Source organism: Crocodylus siamensis, chromosome 4 (genome assembly GCF_052110815.1).
Source record: "Crocodylus siamensis isolate JL-2025a chromosome 4, ASM5211081v1, whole genome shotgun sequence".
Taxonomy (NCBI): domain Eukaryota; kingdom Metazoa; phylum Chordata; order Crocodylia; family Crocodylidae; genus Crocodylus; species Crocodylus siamensis.
The window spans coordinates 55,770,841-55,787,649 of NC_143398.1; the positions used below are offsets into that span (position 1 = coordinate 55,770,841).

At 40.5% G+C, this 16,809-nt stretch overlaps 1 long non-coding RNA gene across 1 annotated transcript in view; it reads right to left on the reverse strand.

Moving 5' to 3' along the window:
- Positions 1-3,203: 3,203 nt before the first annotated feature.
- The window catches only part of LOC149865735 (uncharacterized), a 101,301-nt gene continuing 87,695 nt past the window's right edge, over positions 3,204-16,809 (reverse strand). Inside the window, exons 2-4 of the long non-coding RNA XR_016441758.1 lie at positions 10,407-10,480; positions 7,621-7,749; positions 3,204-3,418 (exon numbers count right to left, since the gene is read on the reverse strand). This is a non-coding gene — a long non-coding RNA (uncharacterized LOC149865735). The remainder of the gene's footprint in view (positions 3,419-7,620; positions 7,750-10,406; positions 10,481-16,809) is intronic.

The window sequence follows — 16,809 nt, forward strand, 5'->3', positions numbered from 1 at the left end:
AAGTATACAATACTGGTACCTGTTCTATATCCATAGTTAAAGTGATGTTCAGTTTTGTGCTTAGGGTGGGAGTTTAATTGATTTCTTCTATGTGCAAACTGCACTGTAATACATTTTCAGCAAATAATCTGACTAAAATTTAAATTTTCAGAAGTTTTTCTACAAAGTCAATGAATTATTTAATTGATTTCTAATGAATTAATAATTGCCCTCAAAATATTTGCATTCTGAGACTTTAACTTAAAACCCGCAAATTGTGGTCGGTCAAAAATGGAACCTACTGAGAATTTGGCAAACCATCTGGGGGTTGTGTAATTATGTTGTTAATTAGCAAAATGGTAACATTTATAGAGTTTTGAATCATATTGTTGGTTTTTGTGATGGAAATCCAGCGGGAGATCATAACTTCTGATAACCTAGATCTTTGGTGAATTAGTAACTGTTAGTTTATTATGGACCAGTTACTCCTGAACCTATAGGAAAGGTGCAGGAAACCGCGCCCCCCCCCCCCAGCATCATCTCGATTACACAGTAGTGTAATAAGAGCAGCTGCTGGCTTGTCAAGTTCTGTGAAACAGTTTATGTGAGCAGTTTCATGACCGGGGTCCCCTCCAAAGCAGCTGCTGTTGTCAATGACTAAGAGCTGTGAAACTGTCCAGCTGCAAAGATCCTGAAATGGCAGGACTGTTTCCCAGAGGGCAGCCCCTTGGGTAAAGCAACTGTTACTGTGTTGAGGGTCCCATCTGCGAACACAACAGTGACCCAGGTTGCAGATCAGGGCTGTACACCTTGTCCAGCTGTCCAGCCTGTGGGTTTCATGCAGCCCACAAATAAACCTAAGTTGCGGCTCCTGGGGTCCTGTCTGGTCATTGCTCCCACCCCGGGTGCTCTGGTTAACAGAGCAGCTGGAGTCTCTGGACTCCCCTTCTCTCCTCCAGCTTTTGCTGCCTGCCTCTGCATCCAGGGGGCACAGTGGCGCAGCATGGCATAGACAGGGGAGTTGAGGTCGAGTCTGGGGTTGCGCAGGTGTGCAGTGCAGCAAGAAAGGACATGGGTACGTGGTGTGGGAGGGGGTGTGTGGGTTCATACTGCAGCAGAGGCCCATGGCTCACCCTAGTGCTGCCTGTGAACATGCAGACCTGCTGATGCAGCCTGCAAGGCATTCAGACCTTTGCCACTTAGAGGGTGGAGACACCTTAGACACCTTGGAGGGTGTAAATCCTGCTCTCTGTGAAATTTTCAGTCAGTTTGGTACTGGAGCTCAGGAGCAGTCTGAACACAGTCATGAAAATCCTGTTCTCTATAAAAACCAGTCATTGCTGGGTTGAAGAGCCTCTCTCATGTGAGAGACAGAAAATCAGTATATGAAAACCCTACTTTGTGTGGGAGTGGAGGTTCCTCTGTGCCACTCACCACAAGCAATACAACAAAAACAAGAGATGGAAAGCTGAAGAAAGCTGAACAGAAAAGCAAAATTTGGTGCATATGCCATCCCCTGCACCTCTGGCAGCTCCTGGCTCATCTGCAGCTCCCAACACTGTCCCAGTGGAGCAAGCAGGGAAGAGAAACCCATCTGCTGCTGGTGCTGCTGCCACTTTCTGGGTTGGGCTCAGCCCAGGGAGCAGTAGTGGCTCAGCAGTGGCGGCAGTGGCCAGGCAAGTGAGTTCCCTTTCCCTGCTTGCTTCCTGGGACAGTGTCAGCAACGCAGGTAAGCTGGTGGACATGGGGGGCAGGGAGGGTTGGGAGGCCCTGGGCAGCTAGAGGTTTAGGGGGCAGCAGCTGGCTTAATCCATGCTGGTGAAGGGGTGGGGGGTATAAGGACAGTGGGCCTGGTCTGGGGATGTGGGTGGAAGCAAGAACCCAGTCATGGCAGGCTGAACCACCTACCCTGTCCCTGGGAGCAGATGAGCTGGGGGGCACAGAGCCACCTTGGCTGCAGTCCCACCGCTACTCACCAGCCCTCTGAGGACAGATCAGAACTGTGCACACTGCAGGCAGTATTAACCCTTAACATGTGACTGCTCAAAGCACCTGCTAATTTTAACACCAATTAAAATTAGCATGGGCTAAGTGTAAGGTGTAACAAGGTCCTAAATTTAGGTGCCTAAACAGTGTTGTGGTCCACAATGATAATGCAAGATAAACATACATACCTGAGGGGTATTGTGGTGTTGGAGCAGGGTTGATGCTGGATTGCTTCTTGGGAATTAGGTATGTAAATTATGCCTACATTGAATTAGGCAATTCATTTACCAATCTGGATTTTATCCTTGCTTTATAGCTTTTGAGATTTAGGAATGCAAAGAATTATCTGAAGCCATCAACAACTTTTTCTGCGTTGTAGTACTTTTAGTTAAAATAGACAAGTGTGTGTATATATGATTCCTTATATGCCAAGCTTCAATCATAGACAGTGGCACACACAAATATTATTGCAAATTCCACAGAGGAAGCTGATGGTCTCAATCTGTATTTGAGGCAAATACTTATAAAAAAAAGAAACCAGGGTTACTTTTCTATTGTGTGCTTTGCTTTCTTATTGCCATTGCATTTTTTGAGCTTAATAAAAGTCCTGGAGATACTACTGTGCTTGCCGGCTGGTGGCCAGACACATGAGCAGATGTAAGCAGTTAGTAAAATCTCCCATCTGGTAGCTGGACTTCTTATATGCGCATGGCCACAACCAAAGCTCCACCTGGGACCCTGGTGGCAGCTTCATCAGGTGAGCCAAAAATACCAAGCCAGTAGGAACTGTTCTCAGCTTGTCTCAGCTGGAAACTGGTTTCTGCAATATTTTTCAATGTTATTAAATTAGTTCATACCACTGATATTCAGATGACATTTTTGAGAGTCTTTGAATTCTGCTTTTTGTATTCTTCAAATGTTTGTGAATTTGTATCCCAGTTCTTTCTTGTCCTTAAATCTTGTATTGCTCATTAAAAGCAGGCCAAAAAGATTGAAAATAATGCTCATTGACAAGTACCCCTGTAATCTACTTGAGACATTCTATGTATTTGAAAATTCTGGAAATAACAGCTTTCTTATTAATGCCATTTTTTCAGACACTGTCTGATATACATCCTTATCCCCAACCCTTTTAATTGATTTCTCTTAGAGGCACAGCTACACCTAAGCCAAAGGGCTCTCACGCCTGTTTATAATGCTATCATATACATTAAACATACCCAGATACTTCTTATACATATCATCCACTTGTTTATTCCCTAGAATTCCAATAAACCAGACATTTCTTGACAACTTGACATGACTGGACTATAATATATATAGAAAACTGGCTGCAGCATCAGGCTCAGAGGTAATAATCAATGGCTCAATGTCTAGTTGGCAGCTGGTATCAAGTGGAGTGCCCCAGGAGTTGGTTGTGGGGCTGGTTTTGTTCAATGTCTTCACCAGTGACCTGGAAGATGACATAGAGTGCACCCTCAGTAAGTTTGCAGATATCACCAAACTAGGGGGAGTAGTAGGGCTAGGATTCAGAGCAACTCAGACAAATTGGAGGTTTGGGCCAAAAGAAATCTCATGAGCCTCAATAAGGAGAAGTGCAAAATCCTGCACTTAGGATGGAACAATCTCATGTACCAGTACAGGCTGAGGACTGACTGGCTGGGCAGCAGCTCTGCAGAAAAGGACCTGGAGGTTAGGGTGAACAATAAGCTAAATATGAGTCAGCAGTGTGCCCTTGTTGCCAAGAAGGCCAACGGCATACTAGGCTGCATTGGTACGCGTGTTGCCAGTAGGTCCAGGGAAGTAATTATTCCCCTCTGTTCAGCACTGGTGAGGCCACATCTGGAGTTCTGTGTTCAGTTTTGGGCCCCCCACTGCAGAAAGGATGTGGACAAATTGGAGAGAGTCCAGCAGAGGGCAACAAAAATGGTTTGGGGGCTAGGGGACATGACTGATGGAACTGGGCTTATTTATTCTAGAGAAGAGAAGACTGAGAGGGAATTTAATAGCAGCCCTCAACTATCTGAAGGGGGGTTGGAAAGAGGATGGAGCTAGCCTGTTCTCGGTGGTGACAGATGACAGAACAAGGAGCAATGATCTCAAGTTGCAACAAGGGAAATTTAGGTTAGATATTAGAAAGAATTTTCTCATTAGGAGGGTAGTAAAGCACTGGAACAGGTTACCCAGAGAGGTGGTGAAATCTCCATCCTTGGAGGTTTTTAAGACCCAGCTAGACAAAGCTTTGGCTGGAGTGATCTAATTGGGGGTGGTCCTGCTCTGAGCCAGGGGTTGGACTAGATGACTCCCCTGAAGTCCTTTCAAACCCAAATTTTCTATGATTCTATATCTTTCATCTTAAAATGACTACATGCTGAGCTACACTGGCATATATGCTACTGTTTCTTTACTTCCAGTTATCCATACTTTCTTAGCAGCCATAATATACTCTGACACTTACATCCTACAACTCTCACGTATCTTGTCATCCTTTGACATCTGGACTGTCCATATATATCTACTCTTCCACTAACCTGTCCTTCAATCACATATGTACAGTGCCCATAACAGAGCTTGGTCATGATTCCTACTGTTACTATGGCTAAAAACAGATGTCACCTTTGAGGCAGTTCTGACTGATCTGAGTCAAAACCTGGGACAAACCAATAGTAATACAGCCCTTTCCATGCATAGATACCCCCTAGAATGAATGGCAGTTAACTTGAATGAGCTGTGATTTCCCTGGGGAAAAAAGTGCTTACACATTTTATCTTGCAGAACAATAGAGAAATAAAGGGCAAATGTGAATATTTACTGTGCAGTAACCTAAATTACTGCACAGTAACTGACAATTACTGTGCACTACAGGTGTGCGTCTACCTGTGCATTCCCAAACTGCGCAGTAACTATGGCAGCTTACTCTGACTTGGATGTAAATTTGCTACCTGCACATATAGATGCTTTACTGTGCAGTAGCATGGGAACTTCCTGGCTGGGTCCGCCCAGCAACTAGGGGGCCAGCCCAAGCCCAGCCACAGGGCTCCTGCATGGCCCCCTCTCCGGTGGCTGGGATGACTGAGCTCTGGTAGTCCCTAGCTGCAGGTTATAAAAGGCTGCAGCCATTTTGTGCCTTGGTGCACACACCACAGGGAGCCTGAAGGAGCTGCTCTCTGTCCAGGAGGCCAGCAGGCTCCGTGTGCCCCTTGGACAACCCAGGTCCACCGAGCCTATGGGCTATCCATAGTAATTTAGGTTACTCCCAAACTGCTGTCTGGCCACAGGTGAGTGCTGCAAAAGGCTGCTGTTTGCTGCACCCCTGGCCCAGCCCTGTAATCCAACCAGAGCTGCTGGCCCTGCTGAGACATTTACTACATAGTTAATTAGTTAAATGCACAGTAACCAGCTCATGGAGACATGCCCAGTAAGTCTTGAGTTGCTTTCCATTGGTTTGCAAAATTTTCATTGGTGTTTAATGGAAAACCTTCTAAGCACAGCAAGAGTTCCTGAGGGGTATTTCATTCTTCTCAATGCTCCTTTAAAAATTGCAACTCTTTTATTAAAATCCTTTTTTTTTAAATGGCAAGTGTCTCTGTAATTGCTTTCTGCACTTTCTGGAGTTAATTGTAAGCAGGAGGTGGAGTCTCATCACCATTTGTTACTCTATTATGCATTCTTTCTTGCTATGTGATATACTTTGATATGAATTACTTTATTAAGCTCCTTTAGTGTGGTTACAGGGTGTCAATGCACGTCTAGAATACCATAGGAGCCATTCACATCAGAAGTGTTTAGCTTTGATCATGCTTTTCTTGTTATCCTTCTTGATTACCTCTATTTGCATATTGCTTGATTTCCTGGGTTTGTGATCTGTCATTTGGTTTGGTGCCATCCTCTTAAGTCTCTCTCAGTTTCTTTTTTGCTTTTCTTTCCTGATTTGCTCTACTTTAGAGTTTGAGATGTTTGAAACTGGTTAAATTTAAAGAGGTGAGAACTAAAGACAGAGAGCAATGTGTGTTTTTCTGGGTTTTTAAAAAACTTTTAATGGCTTCAATTATTTCATTATAAATGGGACTTTGATCCAGGTATCATCTGGTGAATTGTTTGCTTTTAAATACCTGGTTGAAATGAAAAGGGCAATAAAATGTCAATCCTCTAGCAGGTGACTTCAGTCAATAGAACATGAGAAAAATAAATAGTCACCTCAAAATCAAATATCATGCAGGTCAGATCTGATCCCACAAGGATTTCACAGATAGGACATCATGTCATGGACCTATGCCAGTGACAACATGTTGCTAGTGGCCTTTGCAAGCTCAGATGATGAGCATGGTCTAGAGCTTAATTTTTTTGGAACATATTCAAAGATCCATACAGTAAGGTATTGTTTTTTTCTTTATAAATACATTTGTCTGATGCCCTGGTTTGTATCCTTAATCTCTTCCCCCCTTTTCATTTTTTGCTATTGCCTGAATTGCTTATAGACCTCTATCATGGGCAAATGAATACATTTTGGGAACACAAAAGAAATGTAAAAACCTTTCTGTCTTTGGCTTTCAACTCTTTTCAGTCTACTCTATATAATTGGGTGACTTCATCCACTTGGATGGGTTTTGCTATTGTCTGTGTGCTGACAAATCTCTAATCTACCTTAGCATACAAAATTGCCTATTAGCTCTCTTTCTGTGTTTAAGTTCACATTTTCTTGTTTTTCTCACATTTCATCTTAGATTGCCTGCCATCATATAAAAACTTGGCAGGTTTAAAATTAACAAGAGAAAGTACTTTTTAAGCAATGCATAGTTAACATGTGAAATTAACTGCTACAGGAGGTGGTAGAGGCAGCTAGCCTAGCCAGATACAAGAAAGGGACAAGATAAATATATGGATGATAGTACTTTTAATAGCTATGGAACAGAGCAGTTGGAGATGTTTCCTCTGGCATCTCTAAACTCATAATGGATGCCAGGAAGGGCACTGAGTAGGGAATAGATCACTCTGGATATATGCAGTGCAATGCACTTCCTCTAAAGCATTCACTTCTGCCGCTGCTGGAGACAGGATGTTGGGCTAGATATACCATTGGTCTGACTCAGTATGGCACTTCTTATGTTCTTATACTCAGAGTAGCCAAAACCAAACTCCTAATAGCTCCCCTTAAACTACCTCTTCCTCCCTCTCTTCTATTGCTGTTAACAATACTTCCTTTTCTCTGCCTTCCAATAGCTAACTCACTGGTCTCAATGACATCACCTTCAACTATTAATTTCCTCCAAAAAGCCATTGTTGCAATGACCTTACTTCCCCATTGAACCCATTACTTTTCATTTCAAATATCTCTGGGTCACTTCATTGCCTCCCCATAACATCAAATTCACAGTCTACAGTTTCAAGTCCCTATGACATACTGCTCCTACCTATACATCCACTGATATCTCTTTTTCATCACTTCAGCCCTTTCTTCCCTTCAAAGATACATCTCTCAATACTCTTTCCTCTTCCACATTAGTCTTTATAGTTAGAAGACCCTTCTATGACCAGATTTGCAAGCCTCCACATCCACCTCGTTCAGCTCATTTCTAAAAACGAAATTTTTCATCCCTAGATGAAAAAGTATTTTTGTTCCTTTAATTAAAAGAACCCCATTGAATGTGTACTCACATATTTATAATCGAGTGATTCCTTTCCTTTCCCCTATATATGGTGCATATATCTGTCTTGTGTACCACTTAGGTCACAAGACCTTCTGGGATTACCTCTGTAGTATCCTTTGGTCATACCTCTGGGCACCTCCCAAAGAAGAAAGAAGGAAAAGAAGTAGTATTGTTTTGCAACATTGTCTCCCTTGATAAAATATTCTATATCCATCCCCCAAAAACCATGTCACAAATCTTACTGTCTTTTGAACCACTTCGATGAAGATAAAGTATTGTATCGCCTCTAATTTATCAAACATGCTTTGTGTGTGTGCATGTTCTCACTCTGTCTTATGGACAGCCATTACAAGCAGGGGTTGTATGTGGCTAATGTCTTATCCCTCTATCTGCTTTATGACTTTAAAAAATAAAGAGAAAAATAGATAGCGTTCTCCATAATCGGAGGATGAAAAAACCTTAAATACTAATAGACACATATTTGTGTATTTGCAGTCAATAACACTGGCATTTAAATATAGGCTCATATTTGTGTGCCCCTATATAAGCAAAAAAGCATGAACAAAATCCATCATAATTGCTTGTTTGCACTTCTATACAGACATTGTGTGTGTGTGTAAAAGCCTAATTTAAATGAAGTATGATGTTCTAAATCTTATCAGAGCTTCCCTCTGGTCTAATTGTTATTACAATTTTATTTCATGCTAGCACCTGAACCATTAGGCAAACTTCCCTTAGTAATAGAAGCATATACATTACACTGGGTGCATCTACACAAGATGCTTACTGCAAGTTGCCTAATTAGCTCTGCAGTGAAAAGTCTCTGTCTACATGTGCAGAGATATTAGGCCAGAGTAAACTAATTAATTCCAGCATAAGTTAGTACTGGTTGATACAAGTACTATCCTATGGCAGTTATTTATTCTGCTGCAATGCTTATGTAGATGTTGACCAGGGTTGCCTGGGGAACGAGGGTGCTACAGTGGCTGCCTGCTGGTTAGTCCCGCATTATAGCACCCCTTGTGCCCCAGCCAGGCCCTTGACAGCACATTGAGCTGGGTTGAAGCAGCCACAGCCAGCAGGCTGACCCCTCAAGGACTCCTGCTAGCCATGGTTGCTCTGCCTTGGCTCAATATTTTGTGTTTCTGGGCTGGGCACATGTGTAAACACTGTGCCTGGGAGCAATAAACTCTGATGCAAACTGTGCTGGAGTTTATTCAGCCAGGCTAATTTCATGGGTAGATCTGCCACTGAATTCACATGTGCAGCCCTATTTCTGCTGGAGTTTAGAGCAAAACAGGAAGCTTGTGCATCTGTCATAAAAAGTAACAACAATAACCACATTCTGGGAGATTTTCTGATTTTTTGAAAGGAAGATGCATTTTTTTCAAGTAGCCTACAAAAGTTTTATCTCTTTCTGGACTGGCAGCTTAAAATTCTTGTGAAGACAAAGATATTAAAATATTTACTTTTTCTGGAGCTGGGGATCAGATTTGAGGATGCAGTATCATATTCAAATGGATTTGAACTGATGATTTGCTTAGGTTTCACATGACTCAGGTGGGGATTTTTTAAATTACGTTTGAACTAGAGATCTTCCAGGCACATTTTTGGCAATTCAGTTGACTCTTGAGCTTCATAAAGTATTTTAAAATTAAACTGGGGTATTTTTTACACGCTTAAGTTTTTAAATATACATAAAATATCATTTAAACCTGACCATAAAACTAATGTAAAATCACTTAAATATTAAAAGCTGGTCTGTTTTCCAGTGGTACCTACAATGAGTGACTAGATATTTTCCATATATTGAAAAGCACAATCCCTTCTTAAAGAATTTTGCAGTCTTTAGGTTTGGAAGTGTATTAATTGTAGGAATGTCAGTGTAGTTAGCCTGGTAACCTAGACCCAGGTTCTTTCAGTGACAATTAAGCAACTAAACGCCTTTGGGGAACTGGGCTCCAACTTGCATGTTTGTTGTACTGTTAGTGCCAAGTACTTCTTTTCAGGTGCTGCATAAGGATGCTTTGTCTTCACATTTGAATATCCTGTTTTTTTCAGTGGAAGTTGAGGACATCAGGACTTTGCAGGACTGCGCTCATTCACTGTGAAAAATTTTCCATGCAAACAATTGTGATGCTTTTCTGTAAGATCTAAGAACACTGTATTACCTAAACACTCTTTGTTGAATAAGCATGAACATATTTCTTTAGCATCCTTTCTACCACATATTGTACTTGGCAAGCAAGCAAAAAAAGAGGTGTGGGGGGGAAACTATTAATTTTGTCTGTACTTAACAAACATTCAGTGGTGATATGAAGCAGCAGGGGAGATGCACAAGGAATAATAATTCTATTAAATTAAAAGGCTGGGATTAAACCAGTTCATTTATGGCCAGGAAGGAGAAGGAATATGCTTATACATGATAAAAATAAACTGATGAAATTTCTAATATTGAGATGAAGATTAAAGCCAATTTGTCATTCATATGAAAATGACTCTAGGAAAAATGCTCTATCTGAGCCATTTTTACCCTAAGTTTACACTCATTTCCTTTTACCTATTCTATCTCTTCAGCAGTGAATTCCTAGCACTTTCTACCAAGTGGAAAGAAGAACAGGAGTGAATGGTTCACCCTACCATCCTGAATGACACTGGTTACAATACAAATGTTTTACTCATCAGTCTAGTTCAGTGGTTTTCAACCTGTGGTCTGCAGACCTATGTCTAAGGGGCCGGGGTCCATGAAAAGTGACTATGATCAATCAAAAATATGTGAATTCCCACACTTACAATTCAAAGGAGGCCACACCTCCATTAGAAATTTTCAAAGGGATCCACACCTCCATTCAAAATTTTTTAGGGATCTGCAAACGAGAAAAGGTTAAAAATCATTCATCTAGTTTATTCCATGTCTGTAGTTATGGTAATGATACATCCTTTTAAAATGGTTGCAACTGGAAGGAGTCAAATTTTCCCACCTTAGCTGTTGCTGCAAATACCTACCCCAAGCAGCCTGTTGCACCAAATTATGAATGCTCTTCTCAGGCATTTATTTAGGCTAGGGATAGGTGCTTATTTCTTGTCCTGCAAATTTCTAGGAAGCCTGACAAAAGGACAAATGTACCAGCATCCCAGACTGCAGCCACCACCTCCTGCAGGGACTGAGCTCCAGTCTCAGGGAATTACTCCGGCTGCATCTTCCCCAGGGTGGTCTGGGGAAAGTGCTGGAGGCAGCAGTCATTCATCTACTTACAGTTCCTGGGAGAAGTTGGGTGGTGGGAAACTGCCACTCATAGGAGCAACATACAGCTGTTAAAGTTGGGGTGGGAAAAGAGAGATTTTTCTGGAAGGAAGTACTCCCATTTATTTCTCAGAAGAGCTGGTTCTCTTTTGCAAAAAAAGTCCTTGAATGGTGGTACTCTCTTTTTGTGCCAGAAGAAAGGCCTTTCTCCCAACACAAATAACATCTGTCCATACCCTATATAAGTAGTCCACCAGGATGACTCACATGTGTAAATACCTTTCCATGTGAAGGGATCACATTTGAGCCCTTTACTTAGCAATGGAATTACTTGAGGAATAAAATCCTTCTCACTGCGTGTCAGGGTGGAAAAAATGGACCTTCATTGCCTTAATATGCCCAGACACTAACTCTTCCAGCATAAATGGCTGTGAATCAGTTTCAAAAGAAAAGGAAAAAAACCTTCCTCCACCCTAAAATGTACCACTCTATCTGTATATTATATATCTTTTTAAAGAAGAATGAAATATAACAAGCTTGTAAGAAAATAATGTATACAGTGAATGCACAGTACATGTGGTAGCAAGTAATTTTGATACTCCTTTTATTATGATCTGATATTGGCACTTTAGTAATAGCTAGACCAACTACAGTAATGAAAATTTTCCATTTTGTACTATATTCTTCTCAGGAGATCACATGTCTAGGATACCATACAACATCAGTGCTCATCTGCTATTTCAATAGGAATTGGGCTACTAATAGGCATTTGGCTGAATTTCAGCCCAAATTCTGGCATTTGGTTTTGGCAAAAATGTGTTTTCAAATCCCTTTCTGAAGCCAAGTAGTTAGGAGGAGGAGTTGTCTTCTCTCTGTGGCACCAGCTGGTTTGGATCCACTTCTCCCTGTTCCTTATGCCCAGTTCATGTCAGACCTTCTTGTGGCTGTTATTCACATACATATTTCTCTTCCTCTCTATTCCTGCTTTGTACCTGGAGGGTGCAGGTTTGAGAAGAGTGTGTAGTTTTTGAGGAGACTAATTACCTTACTCTTCAGTCTTGCAAGCTGTATTTTAAACTGTTCTTTTGCTGCTATCCACAAATTATGTTAAAGGAAGACTATAAAGGGAGTATGACATAGATTGTTCTTTCTCTCTCTCTCTCTCTCCCCTCCCCCCCACCAATGGTAGCAGCATAACTTCTTTAACACTGTGTGCATGATATAAATAAGAAGTAATAAACACCCAGCCAATTAGTGAGATCTTGCATAGTATGTCTAGGATCTGCATGACCCGCAATCTATCTTTTTGTCTTTAAAAGAGTAGGTTCTTGGGTATCAATTATGACATAAGTGTTAAATAATGTAGAGTTGACCATAGATAAAAAGTGAAGAAATGGTTCTAGGAAGTCCTTACTCTTCTGCTCTCTGCCATCAGTGGACTGTTATCTCAGAGACTTAATGATGTTACTTTGTGCATATTACTCTTAGCCATACTCATCATTGTATCATACAGAATGGAGATTGGAAATAGGAGCAAAGCCTGGAGGATGGGATTTAGAGTTGCTGCAAAGAAGGGGAAAAGACAGAAAAAAAGAGAAAGATACAGATCAAAGACTGGAGAGAGGGGGAGAAAAACAGAGACAGAAAGGATGTAGAAGGAAGAACAACAAAAGGCAGAGAAAGCTTAAAAAATTTTCCCACCAAATAATGCAGACGGAGGCATCTGACATAACAACAAAGATAGTAATGAGTACAAAGGGCCTTGATCTTTGTGCAGACTCACCATTAACATATGTAGGAAATCAGATATGGATGGAGAGGAGTATTAAGTCTGGAATTATTTCACAGCCCATGGAACATAATTAAAAATGGTATCAGGCTTTCAAAAAAATGAAACTGACAGTCCTGCTGTAACAAAATACACCAGATAATGGAACTGATCCTGCATATTTTTTTACCAAGGCAATATTTCCTATTATCTTCACTTCATGAAATTTTGTCTAAGTAAAGTGTTCAGAATCCTACACTTTCTCAGAGCAGACATTTGGTCTCAATTCACATAGTTCATGATCCCTGACTGTAAATTGGGACAATGAGTTGAAAAAGTCTTCTGGCATCTGACAAATTTGCTCTTGAGCAATTAGTATGCCAAAATGTTTCATGCTTTAGAGATTAGTGAAGTCAGCTGATTTCCAGTTCCAATTACAAAGTGAGAATGCTCATTTCTTCTGTGCTCTGTTGACCTATTGTTTACTATTCATTAGTGCTTCTCTTTGGTTTCCTTAGTGATGGAGATTTTTAACTTACTCTTTAGGAAACCATTTCTAAAATAGCTTCCAAAAACATGGTTTCAGTCCCTAAAAAAATTGTGCTTAATATTGTTCTTACCCATTAGTTGACACAAGAGTGGGATTGAGTCAACAGTTTAAAGGACAAGCAGGAATGGGAGTATCAGAGGAACGGGAAACACCTTTTTATTTCATTCTTTGTAGATCACAAGAGATTAATTTGTGCAAATTTTGAGAAATTCTTATCTTTAGCTAAAGTTCAGGAGTTGTCATTTACTTTTACCTGTCTGTTTGGCAGTAGTTTGTTCTCTTATTTAGTATTTTTAATTGTTTTACTCTTTGCTGATAATCCCTCCTGGCTCATTATTTGCATATTTTAGCTTGAACAGACTCCCTAGATCAATTCACAGATCACACAACAGAAGTCATGTTCTCCCTTTTCAGTTCCTCCTCTTACTACTCAGAAGTAAACTCGCCTCCTGCTGCTTCTTGCAAATGACTTGCTAAATGGAGGGATTTGGGTTCAGAACCCTGCCAGGCTCTTTATGTGCTGATACCTGAGGTTGCCAAGGCTGATCTCCTTGGAGGCTATAAAAATATCTGCCCACTCTATCTTCAAGTGGGCAGGAGTTATATCAAACAGGCAGGGGGTTCCTTCTGGATTGTGCTTGCCAGCTGTCCAAAAACGGTTCCAGTTGGACTACTTTGCTAACTTACAACACTGAACAAGGAATGGGAATAGATGGGGGTGACCCATAGCAAGGGCAATTTACCCTTTCATTCAGGAAGGAAGAAGACAAAATGTGGAACACAGCATGATGCATATTTATACTCCAAGAATATATAATTTGTCAAAATCATGTTCTCCTTAATACCTTATTAGACTGCTTTGCCAGCATGAGGCGCCAGTAGTTCTTATGGTAATTGAGGCCCCCTGGTGTCAGGGTAACTTCTCTTGTTTAATAATATCACTCTTAATTTTGAATTACAGAGTGCAGAAAAGCAGCCTTTTGCAACCACTGATCCCCAAGGAAGTGGATTTTACATTATTTCCCCCTTGTCATTTGGAAGAGGAGGGTGAAATATTGTGTATGCTGTAGTCTTAATTCAAATACAGTTAAGGACTGCTCTGTAGCCATGTATATGAATGGTTTTCAACAAATAAGTTATAGATAGCAGAAATAATTTAGGATTGAAATACAAGGAAAAAAACGATTGGAGAAAATGTGGAGAAATACAAAATAGAACAAGTTAAATTTACTGCATTAAAACAAAGGTTCAGCTGTGACTTTTAGATCCACTTTTGATTTAAATTCATTCATCTTTGACTCTATAAAAATGTGAACTCCTTATTTCAAATGAAAATGTGACCTTATGTCATTATCCAATTGGCATTCTGGGGAGTGGGAAGATGTGGGAAAGGATATTCTATTAAATAAAATGGTAGCATAAAGAACATTTCCTTTATACAAAAAAATTGCTTCTTAATATTTACTATGCAAGATGTGTCTGTGAAACTGTTCACTTTGTGCATGAGATTCTTTTCCTATTCAAATTTTCATTTTTTCTTTTGCCCATATTAAAATTCACATCACATCATAGTTTGGTTCTATTGAAAGCTAGTGATAGCCTTTATCTGATATGTTACTGTGCACGGTTTTGGTAGCACTTATCTCACCTTCATTGATATTGTTAAAGTTTCATACCAAGCCTTCACACTGTTCTGCTTTTGTGTAATCCTTCCAGTAATGGGGCTAATTCAATAATATTCATACTGACAAGTGAAGAAGCCTACTAAGGTAAAACTCAATTACCTTTTCTATTCCTTTTCTCTGTTGCTCCTCTGCCAGTGCATAGTCTTTTATCTTCTTCACTATAAGCAGGTAGCTTATTCAAATTTAATAGACACTGCAGCCCACTTCTTTTCCCTTCTCCCCTGAACTTTCCAGGCACTCTCAAGAGATGTTCACTCACCTCTGTATAATACTGGAGTAGTAGCTGTACAGGAAAAATATAATAACTACACACAAGCTGTACTAAAGGCCTAATGAACATTATGTTTATGAAGAATGTAGCTTTGGTTCCTAGCTGCACTTCGGTAAATTATACAAATTAAATATTCATTACTTTGTACTTCATTAGTTCACATTTGGAACACTTTTTCTTCATTATAATAGCCTGGGGCAAAGGTTTTTTTAATGCGTTTCATTTTGTTATTTTTCAGAAACTCTTTAGTTACAATGCTACCATAATGTTGTATTTATTTCATTGCTGTCCATAACATTCATATTTTTAAGAGGCAGAATATTTTTACTCACAAGAGCAAAATGTATGTAGATTATTTGTTCAGAGTTCCTATTTCAATAGTTGATGTAACTAAATATTTAAACACGCCACTCGGATTTTGCAAGTTTGCTTACTGATCATGTCCTTATTTAAAACAAATTGCAATTTCATTAGCATGGAATGTGACAAAGGGTGAAAGCATAAAGAACAAGATCCTATTGTTTTGCTGTGGTCTTTCTTTGGCTTACTAGTTATCCTGTTGATTACATAATCTTGTAAAACATTAAGACCGTGCATTTAATGCAGGAGGTAGGTAGTGACTTGTAGAATTTACAAAAGTAATGGGGATTATTTTGGTAATAGTGAGTTACAGGGCAAATAAAAACAGTTGGAGGTCTGTCAAAACCAAACAACCCATGGTGAAGGAACATCAGTTTTTATAAGTAATGATGACAAGAGCTACGGTCACGTCCAGTCCCTTTTGATTCTACAGCCTGAGTGATCAGATACCCATTTACAGCTCTGTCAGTTAGGACCAACCTTTCATATAAGTCCAGAGGAGCATTCAAACTCATTTCCCTGGGGCTGCAACAAGATGCCTTACTCTGCCACCATAATCTAATTGGAGGCCCAATAGCAGTGTTTATCCACAGAATCAATGTAGCTATTGGACTTGGTCTCTCAAATTCTTGGCCAGTACATCAAAGGTTTTCATGCAATTGGCTGCAGTCTGTAAAACTGGAATTGAATTAAATCCTTAAAGGATTTAATGTATATTTTTAATTCATTTTCTACATCTGTACTAGTCATGCCTCTAAAAGTGCACAGTGCATCCCAAAGAGGCACAGACATTCTCTTCGCAAGAGCTGTTGGTAAATTTTTAAACATCAGAATGTTTTTCTGGTTAGTTTTGAGTGAGAACCAGGTCAAATACTCACACGGGGCATGTCCCACCAAGCATGCATGTGCAGGGGCACATATTTCCCATGGGACAAATGGTAGCAACACATATTTGTGCCAATGCTAATTGTCCCCAGGCATGCCTCTGCATGTGAGCTCTGGTGCCCAGCAAAGTGACCTTATGAGCTAGGGGAAGCTGGGGCCAAGACCTGTGCTGGCCCCAAAAGCCTTACCTGGAGTCCTGGAGGCCTCCCAGGGCAGCAGTGGCACAGAGCCTGGCTGTTTAGTTATCGCAGGTCTGAGAGTTGCGCTAATTAAAGTGCCCAGAGCATCATGTGTATCAATGTCCCCATGCTGAAAAATGGCAGTGGGGGACTTTGACCTAAAGCTTATCAAACGGGTTTTAGTTTAAAGTGCCCCACAGCCATTTTTCAGCGCGGGGACACTAATACATGTGATACTGAAGTCTGCTGCAGTG